At 34.3% G+C, this 17,672-nt stretch overlaps 1 pseudogene; it reads left to right on the plus strand.

The window, feature by feature from the left end:
* Positions 1-3,395: 3,395 nt before the first annotated feature.
* Positions 3,396-3,513, plus strand: LOC120591201 (uncharacterized; annotated as a pseudogene).
* Positions 3,514-17,672: the final 14,159 nt, after the last annotated feature.

A 17,672-nucleotide genomic window follows, 5' to 3' on the forward strand; every position in this document is an offset into this window, starting at 1 on the left:
CAGACAGGCTGGAGATAAGGTGGAAACAAAGGGGGGACATTAATCTGATGCTCAGGATAACATTTGTTATGGCAGAAACTATTGCAGTGGTTTTAAGCAAATGAATCATGATATGTGGTGAAAGTGAGTAGGAGTAGTTAAAGAACAAAGGTTGTACACTGTCCCAGCAGTGGAGTTGAATTTAGTCATCTCATCTAGGCCCAGTTAGAGGAGAGTCAGCACACTGAGGAGAGACTGCCTGCACTGCCTCCTGGGAAATAAGAAAATGAACAACAGACAACCAGATACATGAAAATGAAGGGGAAGAACACTTGACGGAGCAATTGAATGATGGGGGCTTATTTGCTAACAAGAAGGATTAGCAGCTACAACGGGGGATAGCCCTTCCCCACCCTTACGATGACCAGATTGTGAACCTGCCTGGCCAGGACCCTTGAGGACAGGGAGAATATATTATCTCCTGAGCCTATAAGTATTTCCTTATCCCACACATAAACAGAATAAATTTAATGCTACGTGGAATATACAACAAGCTCAGACCTTAGAAAACAAGACAGGTTTGAACCTGAGTTCTGCTGCTTATTAGCTATATAACTTGGACTGGTGTTCTTGGCATCTCTGTGTGTAAAGGAATAGTAACACCAATTTCACACAGTGATAGGAAGATTAAAAATTTAAAAGAGATAATGAACATTAAATATCCAACACAGTTGCTGGCACATAGCAGGGGCTTGGTAAGTATTAGCTGCTTTCGCTTTTCCAGGCCCAGTATAAAATGCATTCTTTAAACACAAGGAAAATAATCTGCATGACCCAAAATTTAATATGGGTCTATTCACTTAAATTTGGAATTATATTATTGATATACTCCAAAGCTTCTTTCTTTCTCTACTTGGTTTAGCATAGGCTGAGAAAGGTAAGTTAACATCTCACATAATAATTTTGGGTTGATTTCTGATGTTTGTTTCAAATACATACCTGCATTTAAATTTGGTACATGAGGTTCCTGGTTTTCATATCTTCATTGTGGATTCCATTTTTTTATCCTTACAAAATAATCTTTTATCCATTTTACTTGAATATTTTTCATTTCATTTCTATTTGTAACTATTGTATGTCACTTTATTCTTAATCAATATTTTTATAAGCAGCATAAAGTTTTAAAAACTGAGAATCTTCATGTTTTGATCTGCTTAAATTAAGTGATAACTGATATATCTACAAGTTTAATCATCTATTATAATTTTTATTTTTTAAAATATTAACTTTAAAATAGTTTTGCTCTTTGCTGAATTTTATTTTTTTACTATATAAATTATACTCACTTTCTTCTTCTCCAGGAATTTACAAGGTATAAAGTATATTTTAATTCAACTAAATTTTACCTCTAAGTTTTTCAAAATACTCTTATACTTGTTTCTTTTTCTAATTAATAACCTAAAAAGTATAGTGGTAACTTCAGACACCTTTGCTCACCCATTAAGAATACTGAGGGTTTTACTACCCCTCCTACTATTCCCTAGTCTTAGTCTTTCTAACTTTCAACTCTCTTGCATCTATCTATCTATACATGGTATTTAAAGCCATGGACGTGATGGAGAAGAGACGTCTCTTCAACTTCAGACTCATCTATCCAGCTAGCTACTCCAAACTTCAAATCTATATCTTTTAAACATCTCAAACTTAATATGCATAAAATTCATCTTCTGAAATTTTCCTAAAAATCAAATCCACCCAGAGTCTTCTCTATCTCAGTTGATAGACATCCTGTCCTAGTTACTCATGCCAGAAACTTTGGAGTCACTCTCAACTCCTCCTTCTTTTATTCACCAAATCGTAATGATTGTCCCTAAAATTTTCACTGCTAGCCCATCTCTTCTACCTCTAACTCTTTCCTCCAACCATCTTCACCTCTCACTCAGCTTGACTGTCACAATAGTCTCCTAAGTAATCTCCCTCTTCCCTAGCTTTTCTCCTATAGCCCATTGTCTATGTGGTAGCCCAAAGGAAACTGGTCATAAACTACCTCTTGTGACTTTTCCATAAATGCATTTTCCTCACCTGCATGCACAAAGTAATGGAGCCACTCTAGAAAAGGAGCCATGTGCTACAACTTTCTTTGGAAGAGCGTGGGCTAGGAGATTATTCTCATCCCCTACATCAGACTAAAAAGAGAGCTAAAGATATCCTTCCATTGAATTAAGCCATGAGATTTGGGGGGAGAGAGTTGGTGCTGAAGAATAGCCTCAACTAATCCAGAATTTGGTACTCAAATTGAGGTGCTGCTGAAACAAAATCCTAAAGCATATGGTATTTCCTTAGGAGTTAGACACCAACTAGTGAAGAAAGAGATACAGTAGTCTGGCTTGCTGGAGATTCTTGTCATATAGTGACAAAATATTTGCTAAAACCACCACCTACTATAACTTAGAAGGCAGATCATGTGCTTACTGAGCTCTAAGGGAAAAGGCTGGAAAACATAACATTTACTACTACATGTTCACCAATCCCATTTGATCTTGCTGAATACATAAAAACACTGTATTTCCAAACTTCCCTTGAATTAAGACTACATGACTAAGTACTTGACAATGGAATGCAGGCAGAGGGGATGATTAATACATTCAGGCCTGGCCATAAACTGGCCTGCAAAATTTTCAATATGCTCTTATAAACCCACCCATGTGGTAGAAAGCAGAAGGCTCTGAGATGACAGGGCCACATATGAGAAAACTGTATGATATGCATATTTTCTGAAACTTGTCTTACCTAATAATATTTTTTCTTATTCTTCTAAGGAACAATTCTTGGTCCTCAATATTTTTGCTGAAAACTCTATGCTCATGTAAAATTTCAGTTTCTCCTAACATTTGGTATCTCTAAGAAAAAAGCTGATGCCAGCATAATGTTTGCTCAGTTGACATTAAATTCTTATTTTCTTATTGATACTTGCATGAGATTTTTCTCATATTCTTTATTAACTTTTGGTCTATTTAATCTGTCTCTTTGGGACACACTGAATCTTTCAATACAAACACCTATGCCCTTCTTCAACTTTGAGAATGTTTGGCTTTACATCTTAGATTACTGCTTCCCTTCCAGTGCTTCCTGTTCCTTTTTTGAGAATAGCCATAAATCTCAGTTTGAATTATTACCAGTTTTTACATATCTTTTCTCTCACCATTTCATGTCTTAGTTATATTATTTTACATTTAGGTGTGTCTCAATTTTATACCCTACCGTACTGATTTAACTTTCTGCAGTCTGAATTTCCACCACTTGTATTCCAAATTATTACCCTTGCAGTTTTAAATGACATAATCATTCCTTTTATTAGCTAGATATATTTTCATGTAAATTTGTACTAAAAGCTTTATATTTAATCTTCATGGCAAGTCTATGGCCATGCTACCCTGAACAAGCCCAATCCTGTCTGATCACGAAGCTAAGTAGGGTCAGGTCTGGTTAGTACTTGGATGGGAGACCACCTAGGAAGACCAGGTGCTGTAGGCGTAAAAAATTTTAAAAAATAAGGGATTGTAAGCTGACAAAGTCCTTGCAATCTGTGAGGTCAACCAATGGTTGCCCCGCCTAAAAAAAATAAAAAATTTTCATGGCAATCCCATGGCACAGTTACTATTCTTATACCAAATTTATATATAAAGAAAACTATAGCTTAGGAAAGGTAAAAAAAAGATTCTCAAGAAAACATAACTAGTAAAATGTTAAGAAATTTTCTTTCTTGGAAGGCAGTGGAATATAAAAGGAGATAGACTGTGAAGTCAGATGAACCTATCCATACCTTGGTTCTTTTATTTAGTTTCTCTGTGCTTTGGTCTCTGAACATTGGTTTTCACATCTTTCTCTCTCTCTCTCCCTGAGCTGTGGTCATCACATATATAAAATGAGAGTAATAACGGAGTTATAGAGAGAATTAAGCATAAAGTTTCTGAAACAATGAAAGTAATTTTTTAATGTTAATTCTCTTCCACTAGCAGAAAACCAAAATGTCCTATTGACCCACTTTTGTTCAACTAACTTGTGATATAAGAGTTTTGTAATTTCTAAATCTTATCTAAGAAGCCAATATACATGAATACAGCTTTTGGTGTCCTGTTTTAATATTCAACTTTAAATCTTGGTGTTTAAAAAATGTTAAATTAATGGCTGATCAATTCCAAATAAATTACTGTCTTTAGAGGTGATGTAAATCAATGAAGGACATGGTAAAAATGGTTTGAGAAAGGCTCATTTGACATTGAATAAGATGGGATAATAATAGCTTGGTATTTGTAATTTTTAGTTGTTTATCATATTATTACCACAGTGAACTTAATAGCTCTAATTAAGCCTTTGATGCTATAACTTCTACAAAGCTGATGATGGTAATCATGTTATTATGAAGATTATGTTAATAATAGGACTGGCTCTTTTAGAGATAAACAATTGATGATGATAATAATAATAATAATAATTTAATTGTGTCCATATTCACCATGTATCTGCAGAGGAGCACAGTATTAGACATGGACTGTGTGAGAGGACAGCCTAGGCACACTGGTTGTAGAAGGAGGCTTCAAACATAAAGCTGGGAACGGAGGAAAGAAAAAAGGTGTGTATGGAGAGAGGGGCAAGGCAGGAAGATCTAGAGACAGTCACTCTTTAATGGTTAAGATTAAGGAATGGGTCCATATCAGGAATATGGGTCCATATCATACTATGGTACCTTAGGAACATGCAGATAAATTTACTCAGACTCAGACAAAGTATTTTCAGAATAGAATCATGACACCAGAAAAAGTAATGTAGAACTGTGAGTGCACGCTTAAGACCCAGAAATAGGATTAAGAATACAAGCAAAGATTCTAAATAAAAAAGACAGAGTAAAGTCAAAGAATTTGACTGATAGGTTAATGGACAGGAGAGAGAAAGAAGGGAGAGAAAAAAGGAAGGAGAGATGACTTAAATTTAACAAGAAGACATTAGTTTGCATCAGTCCATGAAGCAATATTGTTTATTAATATTCTATATCTGAGAAAGAATGAAATAAGTCTGAGATAAGTCTCCCATCAGCCATGGAATTCTCTCCTTGGCCTTGTCTTCACAATGTATTTATCAAAGACTGACAGAAGACATTCTAATAGGTTTTAAGAATGCCAAGCTAACACGATTAATGTCAGTCTGGTTCTTGAGTACTTTCTCTAGTTCTAACTTAAGATGTTCTATTTAGGAACTGAAGGTTTTTCAGATAAAATGATTAAAAAGTTTACATGTTTAATTAATTAACAGCTAAAAAATTATCCCTTTATTCTTCCCAGTGAGGAGGTATAATAAACATTAATACAAAGAAAAGTTTTGCTTTTCGAACACTAGATAAGAAAGAGACACATGAGGTTATTGATTCTAATTCCACTGTTTTAAAGCCAAAAAAACTCAAATCAATGTTATATGACTTGCCTATAGTGGTAGCTTCAGCCAGTGGAAGAACTATGTGTAAAATGCCTGTCTGCTAACTCCGAGTCCCTTGTTCTTTCCCCACTAATAGTAACATCCTAATGTTACACTGTATAATTTCCAAAACATATTTCACATGGTACCTCATGTAATTCTAAAAATATCCCTGAAAATTAGCTCATGAGAAAACTGGAACTTAAACTCAAAGATCTTGAATATGTCCCATCACTTGGCTCTTTGATTTTATCTTTAGTCCTTAACTGTCACTAAACACTCAGACTCAGTATCTGCCTGTCTTCATGACGTAGGAATCTTGATTTCTTCATCGATCCTCTGCTCTTATCTGCCAGTCTCCTATACTTTTGTGTTTTATTAGATGACACTATTATACATCCAACTGCTCAGACCAATAATTGAAGTGCTGGTAAGCCTTCTCTTTTTCTTCTTGCAAATATCACAATCATTCAGTACATTCTATTAACTACCACAAATACATATCCCAAATCTGTCCACTTCTTTCCAGCTCTACTACCGTCATACTGGCTCAAGCCATTATCATCTCTTGCCTAGATTACCATTATAGTGTTCTGTCTGGTCTCACAGTGCTGGTATTACCCACCTATAATTCATTCTCCATTGGATGGCAGATAAATATTTGTAAATGTAAATCATATTTTGATAAAGCTCTGCAAAAACTCTGGTGGATTTACACAACACTTAAAACACAAACTTGCATAATGTAACATAATCCTTTTCTTGTTCTCCAAATTGACTGATTCCTTCATATATTACTCTTACATGATTCCTTCATATATTACCCTCCAGCCACTGACCTTTTTCTGAACAAGTTCAACTCAGTCTCTCCTTGGATCCTTTCCCTGCTCATAATACTCTTCTCCTACTCTTTGATGATCCAACCTAAAGTAGCCACCTAGTGACCATCTATCACAAAGATGAAAACAACAACCAAATCCAGGAATACCAGCAGGAAAATTTAAGTCAATAGACCCTTTGAAGTTCAGTCAATCAAAAATTCTACTGAATGCTGCCCCTATCAAGACAATATGCTAGACCTTGAATGTCCCAATCTGATATATACGACATGAGAGAATCCTGATTGAGAGATACATAAAAACTATATACAAGAAATATTTTTAAAAGCTATGACTACTAAATTTCAAGTAAGATGTATGTATATGTGTAAAAGAAGATCTCAGCAAAGACATATATGTAGTCACTATGCTGATATCATGCCAACCTCCAAGCTAAACACTTTACACACATAACTCATTGAATCTGTACACTAGCCCTGTGAGCTAGGAAACATTGCAGAGGAGGAAAATGAGATATAGGAGAGGTTAAATAGCCTTCCCAATGTCACCCAGAAAATAAACAGTGGACCTATCATTTGGACCTTGGAAGCCTGACTTTCAAGTCCATGCACTTCATCAGTCAGTAACCTATGCTGCCAAGACTGAAATCAATAAGAAAACTTAAAGTAGACTTATTTTTAGGACACATAAGAGGAAACTGCAAAGAATGTGCTCTTCTAAATGGTTAATCCACTGAATGATCAAGGCTGTAGGTACCTTTTCTCTCTCTCTGCTTTGCTGTCCACATTGCAAGTTTTGTCCTAAAGCTGGCTGTGTTTAAATATGTAGGACAGCAGGGAATGGGGCTACGGGCTTTCCTCATTCATGCCTCGTAAGAAAGAGAGACTGATTTCCATTTTCTTCTTTTTTTTAATGGCCTTATTGAGATATAATTGACTTAAAACATTGTGTAACTTTAAGATGTGCAACATGATGATTTGATACATATATACATATATACATACATACATACATATATGTATGTATAACACAAAATGATTATAATAACGTTAGTTAACACATCTATCACTTCGCATAGCTGCAATTTTGCATGTGGTAAGATCTACTCTCTTAGTAACTTTCAAGTATATAATATGGTAGTGTTAAATATAGACATTATGATGTATATTACATCCCCTGAATTTATTCATCTTATTACTGGAAATGTGTACCCTTTGACCAACATCTCCCCTTTTCTCCCATCCACTGGCAACCACCATTCTATTGTTTATATGAGTTTTGCTTTTTTCTTTTAGATTCCATATATAACTGAGATTATACATACATCATTTGTCTTTCTCTGTTTGACTTATTTCACTTTACGAAATGCTCTCCAGGTCTATTGATATTGTTGTAGATGTTAGAATTTTCTTCTTTTTTATATGGCTAAATAATAATTCATTGTATATACATTCTACATTTTCTTTATCTTTTCATCCATTAATAGGCATTTAGGTTGTTTTCACTTCTTGGCTTTTATAAATAATACTACAACGAACATGTGGGTGCAGAAATCACTTTGAGATAGTGATTTTATTTCATATATATGACCAGAAGAGGAATTCCTGGATCATACAGTAGCTCTATTTTTAATTTTTTGAGGACCCTTCATACTGTTTTCCATAGTGGTTGCACCAATTTACATTCTTGCCCACAGTGAACTAGGACTCTGTTTTCTCCATATCCTTCCCATCATTTCTCTTTTTGATAATAGCCATTCTTACAGGTGTGAGGTGATATTTCACCGTGATTTTCATTTTCATGTCTCTGATTATGAGTGATGTGGAGCATCTTTGCATGTGACTGTTGACCATTCGGATGCCTTCTTTGCCAAACTGTCTATTTGGATCCTTTGCCCATTTTTTAATTGGCTTGTTATTTTTGTTATTGAGTTGTATAAGTTCTTTATATATTTTGGATATTAACCCCTTATCTGATATCTGGTTTGCAAATTTTCTCTTCCATTCAATTTTCATTCTGTTGATTGTTTCTTTTGCTGTGTAGAAGCTTTTTAATTTGATGTAGTCTCACTTATTTTTGCTTTTGCTGCTTGTGATTTTGGTGTCATCCAGAAAAATCATTTCCAAGATCAATTTCAAGGAGCTTTTACCCCATGTTTTCTTCCAGGAATTTTATGGTTTTCAGTCATATGTTTAAGTCTTTAATTTATTCCAAATTATTTTTTGTGAATGGTATAAGATAGGGGTCCGATTTCATTCTTTTGTGTGTGAATATTCAGTTTTCCCTGAACAATTTATTGAAAAGACGATTGTTTCCTCATTGCGTATTCTTGGCTCCTTTGACAAACATTAGTTAACCATGTGTGCATGGATTTATCTCTTGACTCTCTATTCTATTCCATTAGTATATGTGTCTGTTTTTACGCCAGTACAATACTGTTTTCATTACTATAGCTTTGCAAAATAGTTTGAAATGTGGAACTGTAATGCCTCCAGCTTTGGTGTTCTTTCTCGAGATTGCTTTGGCTATTCCAGGTGTTTTGTGATTCCATTTTAGGATTTTTTTTCTGTTTCTGTTAAAAAAAAATGCCATTGGAATTTTGATAGGGATTTTATTGAATCTTTTGATAGGGGTTTCGTGAATCTACAGATGGTTTGGGGTAGAATAAATACTTTAACAATATTAATTCTTCTGATCCACAAGTAATGGGATAGCTTTCCATTTATTTGTGTTATCTTCTGTCATCAATGTCTTACAGTTTTCAGTGCACTAATTTTTTCACTTCTTTGGTTAAATTTATTTCTAAGTATTTTATTATTTTTGATGCTTTTCTAAATAGGATTGTTTTCAGTTTCTTGAGAGAATTTAAGGACTGGCATGATTTCCTCTTTAAATGTTTGGTAGACTTCACCTGTAAAATCATCTTGTCCTGAGCTTTTTCTTTTGGGGGGTTTTAAATTACTGCTTCAATATCCTTAGTTGTTACTGGTTTATTTGTATTTTCTATTTCTTTATGATTCGGTCTCGTTAGGATGCATGTTTGTAGGAATTTATCCACTGCTTCTAGGTTATCCAACTTGTTGGCAAAACATTGTTCATAGTAGCTTCTGTGTTCCTCTGTATTTCTGTGATGTCAGTTGCACTGCCTTCTCTTTCATTTCTAATTTTGTTTGAGTTCTTTTTTTCCCCCCAGTTAGTCTAAAGGTTTGCCAATTTCATCTTTTATAAAAGACAACTCTTAGTTTCACTGATATATTTCCATTGCTTTTCCAGTATTTGATTTATATATTTCTGCTTTAAACTTTATTTCCTTCCTTCTGCTAACTTTGGGTTTAGTTTGTCCAATGGCCTTCTTTTAAGACAGAAGTAAATTTTTCAGAATCCCAGTGACAAGACAGTCATGGCCACTCTGAAAATATTTGCACGTATTTGTTCCTGTGTCTGTCTCCTAAACTGGAGGCAGAGAACAACTTAAAGGGAGAAGTTGCATTGCATACATATAATATATATTCCTATGTATAAACATGTACAGTACACATTTAGGCTATGAAGTGTAATAAATACCTGCAGAAATCTTGAGGCTGCTAATGTTGCCGATCCCTTCATGTCTGAATCTGTTGTCCTCACCTCCCACTCCCCAAATAAAGAAGTCATGATCCTTAATTTTGTGTGTATCATTTCCATGCTTTTCTTTACAGTTTTATAATTACTATAATCTAAAAAAAATTTAATAGTTTTTCTTGTATTTAAACCTTAAATAATTAGAATCGTAGTAGTTATATTCTTATGTGACTTGCTTTTCCTTTTCCTTGACATTTATTAAAAATTGTAATGTTTGTGACATTTATATATGTTAATGAGTATTGCTGTAGTTCATTCCTTTTCACTACTGTATCATCCATTCTGCTATTATATCACTGTTTATGAGTGAATTTTACCTCTCTTAATTATTATAACAGTATAGAGAGGCAGTACAGCATTATGCTTAGAAGAGTGAACTCTGGAAGCTTGGTTTGATTTCTAGTTCACTTCTATCATTGTTAGTTGTGTGACCCAAAGCATGTTGCCTAACCTTGCTATTCTCTACTTGTAAAGTGGAGACAATAGCTCTACTTATTCCAAAGGCTGGATGTGAAGATTAAGTGCATGTGTGTGTATAGACTTACTTATGTGCATATATATATCTAAATTTATAACAATATCTGCAATAGCTGATGTATAATAATGCTTGCTATGTTAACATTGCTTTAAAAATAATTTTCACTACATTTATTTTTTTTCAGACTCTCAAAAAAGTTGGGAGTAAGAAAAATCTGTTATTAGGCAAATAAAAACCACTTTCTTTTTGTCTTCTTCCCATTTTCAAAATGTAATTAATATCATTATCTTTTCAGGTCATACCTGCTGTATTAAACCTGCTGTCATTTTTCCATGAGGAATTGGCCTTGACAAGTATTTTGGCCCCTTGACCTGGCGTGGTGCCAGCCTTCTGCTTATTTCCTGGGAACTGCCATGTGATATATTGTTTCTAGCCTGAGCATTATTTAATGTTCACACACCAGATATTAATTGAGGTTTCAAGGAGCTTATTCTTCTAAGCCAAATTTGTGCCAATGCTGGGTCCAATCTGTCCAAGGTCCCATGGGAAGCCATTCATCCAATTGTAGGGATGCACAAGTTTGGTCATCTGGCTGAAAACCAGAGGTCCCCCATGGTCCATGGCCTTGAATTCTTTGGCCTTGAAAGTCCACATTTTAGGAGAATATCTGTTAATGGAGAGATTCAGGCATTTCTGAAAGTGCTCCAAATGGCTGTTTTATCTGAGTAAAGAATAGGTACAGATGTTCAAAAAAGTGACTATATTTCTCAGGTTGCAATATGCCTTAGACAGGGTAAAAAGTAAACATATGTTGGACAAGTGATTAATAATAATAATAATAATAATAATAATAATAATAATATATTTTATCTTTGTAAGTTCCCTTCTCCAAAGGTTATTTTACATATTCAATATTGTAACCTTGGAATAGAACACTCATCATTCACTCTTCATATCAGCCTCATTTTTACCATTTGAAAACTGAAGAAATGACAAACATATGGATTTAATCAAAGTTAAACAACTCTATGTCTCATCTCATTTTTTTCATTTAACAACTACTGAATGTTCATCTGTCAGGAACTACTAGCTACTAGAAATATAAAGTTAAAATAAGGTTCTTGACCCCTTCCTGCCTTGCCCACTCATCTTCACATTTTGGAAGGTGAAATAAATTTTAAAATATATAATTATAAAACAAACGAATATGCTATCACAGAGATTTGTACAAAGCACTAGTAGGACCAATATTCTAGAGGTCTAAATTTTACTTTAAATGGCCAAGGTCTTAAAGAACCAACAGAAGTTTACAAGATAAAGAATGAAATAAGATCATTACAGACAGAGAAAAGCATAAAAGAGTAAGGTGGTTTTTTCTTCAAGAATGGAACACAGGATTCTATTGGAATTGAAAATGAGGATGGATGCAGTGTCAATTCAAAGGGAGGGAAAAATAAGGTTAGAAAAATAAACAGAGTAACTACTTTGAATGCTACTAATAGTGGTTAAAATAAAACATGTGAAAATATATAGTAAATTTTATATTATGATGTAAATATTGGGCTTTGCATTTTCTTATTATACACAGTGGATACTATTTGTTCTCTTCCCAGCAACTAATTGATTTAAAGATAATTCTTCCCATTCCCAGTGACTGATTCAAAATGTGCATGTAACCCAATTCAGACTAATACTAATAAGAGGAGAAATATTTGTTGGAAAAGAATCTTCCTAATTTATAAAACAAACCTCCATTTTTCTCTGGATGCCATCACATGGGAATATACAGTAATTATTTCATGTCTTCCATATATCCAAGGTATTATCACAATTAGTATAAATCTGTGAATTGCTGAGTAGCCCTCTTTTGCCTATACAAACAACTGATCATTGTAGGTATCACTCAATAAATCTATCACTCAAGCAGCAAAGCAGGCATAGATTATTGTAATTTGCAAAAAATGATGCCAGAGTTGTCCTCGAAAAATACATATTCCCATTCATATCTGGATTGAGTTTAAAATACAAATATTCTAGAAAGGGTAACACATCAAGTTACTACAGTTGACGTTTTAATTAGTTAATAAAATTAAATTCTCCTGTTTTAGGAGTGAGGGACCTCACGAAAGCAAAAGTATTTTATGAGAGAGAAGGAGGAGTTTATGCATTATTTCAAGAGGAAAAAGAGCACTAAAGTATCAAGTCAATTCTACATAGCAGATAATCCCCAAGAGGGGTCAGTGTATCAGGTATGCAGGCCAGGTGACCCTTCCACCATGGTTACATGTGGGTGTCAGGCAAATGGAAAATTGACCCCAGTGATGTTAGCCATAGCTCTCCTGTCCTGTGTGAAAATTAGCATGCTGGAATTCCAATAAAATAAAGATTCTCCACCTTAAAACACAATTCTCTAAGAGTTTGTTGGCAAATAAAGCACTTTATTATTTATGGAGAAAGACAGACCATTAGATTCAAGCTAACTTTGAATGAGAAGCTTTCGTACTTTGCTCTACACAACCAATTTCAACCAGGGAAAATGATGTGAAAATTATTTGGATTATCCACATATACATTTATGTAAAAGATATGATGAAAAGGGTTACATGATAGAAGGATAGAATAAAAAAATCGTATCAGTAATTTATATGATTAGCCTGAATTTACTCTGTTGTCTCTAAAGATTCTGTGGTGATAAACTGAGATTGTTTAAGGTTTGAACCAATTTTAATGTAGCTTTCATACTAATATTTTAGAAAAGTAAAATTTTCAAAGGCTTTGAATAGTGCAATGATGGAATCACAGCAATATTTTAGAACATGGCAGCAATGTACAGCACAGATTGAGTGGGCAGACTGGTTTGGAAGCAGAGTTGGAAAAGAGAAAGTCAAAAACTCTTCTAAGGAAACGGCTAAGAAAACAATGGACTTTAAAATGTAGTGTATAGACAAAGCTCAAGCAAAACAGAATTGGAAACAATCTATTAAATCAGGATTTTAAAATGCAGAAAAATGAGGTCCTCGTTATGTGTTATCTAGGCAATTGCTTCAAATAAAGTTGCCATTAATTTAATTTCGCTGTATTTACACTCAAATTAATGTTTGCATTATCTTGGCTTAGGCATACCGTTGATTCATCACGAGTTGACTTGTAATGGAAAAGAAAAATAATAACCTGAGATGCTTTTTAAAATGTTTCAACCCAGCTCTGTTACAATGAAATTGTGAGTTTGGGAATGTTTTCGAGTTTAGTTTATTTTAAAATTAAGGGAGATTGGACTAACTTAATCTCTAAAATCAATTTCCTCTACAAAATTATCTGTACAGACTGTCACATGAATGGCATGGTTATTTTCATTCCACAAAGAAATAATTTCTTCATATGTTCAGTGTAAATAAGGCCCAAGCATTTCTTGTGGTACTTGCATGCCAAAGTGATTTTTAAGAATATTAGTGATATTTTAGGACTATATCACGACCGCTCTCTGTCTGCATTAAAGAGTTTCTCATTTTTCTTGTTCCTTGCACTGTACTCTTTCACTTCTAGTGATTCAGAAAGAGAGAACTGAGATTTCTGGACTTCTTAACAAACCCATTCCTAAAAGAACCGCTCAGTCTTTCAGTGAGACAGCTGGTTGAGGAGCAGGGCGGAGCAACTGTCAGATGAGCGGACGAGCCAATACTGCATGTGACTGGGATGTAGGTGAGCAACAATGGCGCATTTATCTTCGGGGCTGCGAACATGTTGCCTCTCAACTCCTTGGAGATTTTTCCTATCAAGGAAGGGGCATTTAACAATATCCACTGACTGTTGCTTAAGGCCTCAGCTGGTACCGCACAAACCAAAGAGAAAGAGGCTACTCTCGGTTGTTTAATTATGTGACCTAGTTGCCCTCCATGCATACCAAATCCTGTAGATGAGACTAACTAGAAAGCCTGATACACACTGGGTGCATAAAGCCTTCCTTCAGTCTTCCGCTAGTTCCGGAGAGGCTCATATTCTCAGCTCTCTTCTGCCTTCAAGCCACTCCTTCCAAGCCTGGTTTCTCTGTTCTTCATAGCACTAACCCAGCTGTGTGAACCACTAACTCAGTTTTTGTTTTACACACTTATACACACATATACACACACTCAAAACCAAAAAAAATGAAATCAAAAACTCACTCAAAAAAACATTCTTAATGAAAACATTTAAGAATGCAATGATTATTATTGAATAAATTGAGAAGTAAATACTAGGTAGGGGGCATTTACCATTGCAACTGCACAATCACCTTAGGAGGTTCATAATTGACTGTGTGCCTCAGAGAGCACTCCTCTCCCTCAGATATGCTGGATCAGCTAATAGGGAATGTGAATTTCAACAATCACGTGGGACTGATGCAGGGAACCAGTGGACCACACAAGAGAAACTATGCTTTAGGGTCTCCCATTCTCCCTCAGAAGCTCATCAGTGAATTTCAGTGCAAGCTCCTTTAAGAGGAATTCCAGTCTTAGCTGGTGAGAAAATAAAATTTTTTCTCCTTTTTACTCATTTTTTACTTAGTGGCAAAATCCATATTTATAATTGAGGCCCTAAATGACTGTATACAGTTAAACTGCCTGGATAACACTACTGACAATAACTTTTTTTTAACAGATTCAGAAACTTGATTTTCAGTCCTCTTTCAGAGGATTTTGTAGATATCGTGTTCATTTCTTAGTAGTTATGTTAATTTTCTGGTAACTCTGGAGTGCGTGAGTGTATGAGAGTGAATGGGAGGGAGGGAAGGAGGGGAGGGGAGAGAGAGAAAAAGAGAGAGAGATAGACAGACAGACAGACAGACAGACACACAGACACTCATTTGGAGCTCTGGAAGAGAGATAAATTATAAGCCACACAAAAATTATAGTTAGAAGACCGATCCCCCTCCTGTCACTGAACCAAATCCATTGATTAGATGATTAGATGGGGAAGGAGAGGACATCCTTCCCCATCATAAAGTCTCCTTAGTCAAAGTTAAAGAGAAAAGTGAAAAAAATAGTTTTCAATACTTTAGACTGTGATACCTAAATCTCCAAGGAATTGAGGTATTTTTGTTACCTCTATCTCTTTTAATCAGAGACTAGTCTAACTTATGCTTGCCTTTTAACTTCTCCAACAACTTTTTCAGAGTGTAATGACACTTAATCATTTTATTATGATGATAAAATACTCATTATAAGAGTCTACTTAATAGCAGAACTTAAAAAGCAGAAATTTTCTCATTGCCTTCATTCTTCCTGCTGTCCCTTTATGCAAATACAAACGTAGACATATACTCACACACATATATTTTTAAACATACATTAGATTATGCTCTGTATCTTTTATTGCAATTTCCTTTTTTTTCCTTAAGTCTTTTAAAGACAGAACACTAACCTATCTTATTCTTTCTAAGGGAGGCACTGGATTCTATGACAGTTTTACACAAGAATGTATTCAATCGATCCTCTATTGTGGAGCTCAACCATTTATTTCATTTTAACATAGTCTTGATTTTTTAATAAAAATGGTTATGCATAATTAAAAAAAATTAAAACACACAAGGAATAAAATTTGAAAAGTCTTCCTACTACTCCATCCCAGAAGTAACCACTATTAGTTATACGGAGTTTTTGTTTTGTTTTGTAATATGTTGTTTTCAAAGTTTTCTGGTGGTATCTATTAAATTTTTAAATAATTTTGGAAAATGTAGCATGCTAACAATAATTTGTCCTCTGATTTTTCTTACAATAGTATTATTTATTTATTTATTTAGTGTGTGTGTGTGGGGGGGTCAATGCTGTAACTTTATGTGGGAAGCTAAAACCCCTAGTCTTTGTTGTTATCAATCTCGGAGTGTACTTAGGGAGTCCTCAAATGTGAAAAATGGTAAGCACATAAACATCCATTTATCTGCTCTTTTCTTGACTTTCTTGCTTTAAAAATTCTGTTCATATTTAATACATACAGTTTGTTGCCTAATTAAAATCATCTTCTATATTCTGAGAGTTGATTCGAAAATTTCTCACCCAATAAAAGTATGAACGATATTAGTATTATGAAAATTCTCTAGAGAAACAAGTAGTGAAATGAAGTTCACAGAGAAGGAAATGCAATCTTGTGCCTAAATCCAGGTTGCGTGAGGGAGAATTCTCAGGCATCCACTCATAGGCATTTGCTTTGATTTCTTTGTTCAACTTCTTACTTTGACTGTTCCAACTCAGAGTTATTGTTGTAACAGAGTTATTGCCACTGTTTGTTTGCTAGCATAAATCCTATAGTAATATTTTCAAGTTGAGTATAATACAGACAGTTCAATATTTAATTCTGTGCATATGTGAAAAATACGTCTGTTTGTTTCTTTATTTTTTACTTTCACACTTGATTAGTAGTTGTGTAATGCAAAGAGTAGTTTTGCAATGCATAGTGCTACAAGTAAATATAATTTGCCTACTCAGAATTTTGAAGGAATTTCTTCATCTTCTTTAATGTTTAAGTGTATGAATCTTGGAAGCAGATGGCATAGGATTAAGGGTAAGCTCTAATTCTTATTTCCTTGGCCACTTTAGATAAGTTGCTTTGCCTTTCTGTATCTCACCTTCCTCATTCATAAAATGAGAATGATTCTAGGACTGTGGTGAGGATGAGTAAAGTATTTAGCTTATTGCCTACCACTTAGTAATATTCAGTAAAGGCTGACTATTCTTGAAGGTTGCCAAAACTGCTAATGAGAAGTTGATGTCATTTGGATTTCATACCTTTATACATAATCTGCTTTTATATTTATTTCGCATCTATTTCTAGAAGTTTTCATGATTTCTTCTTTTCTTTGGAGAAGTTAAAACTTCACAGAAAGTGTCTAGGTATGATCTTTATCCATCCTCCTGAGCTACAGACAGATCTTTGTTTGAATCTGTCTTTGCTTCAGGGAATTCTGATTCGTATTTCTTTATTTATTTCCTTTACTATCTATTTTCTTTATTTCTGGAAATGATTTCATAGAAATAGATCTGTCCTGAGTCTTTTCTGCATTTCTCTTCATGTTCTTAACTATTTCCTATCTCTTTATAGTGTTGCTATAAACACATATCCTTAATTTTTCTTCCCTATTGACAAACTGCCCATTCATTTTTTATTTCGGTAGTTAAATATATTTTGATTTTCAAAAAATCTTTCTTGTTGTCTAGTTGTTGTTTTTTCATAGCAGCCTATTATTTTTCTTGGATGCAATATCTTACTAAATCTCTTTAAGAATGAAAATTAAAATTTAATTCTCAATTTTCTCA

This window comes from Pteropus medius, unplaced genomic scaffold (genome assembly GCF_902729225.1).
Source record: "Pteropus medius unplaced genomic scaffold, Ma_sr-lr_union100, whole genome shotgun sequence".
NCBI lineage: Eukaryota > Metazoa > Chordata > Mammalia > Chiroptera > Pteropodidae > Pteropus > Pteropus medius.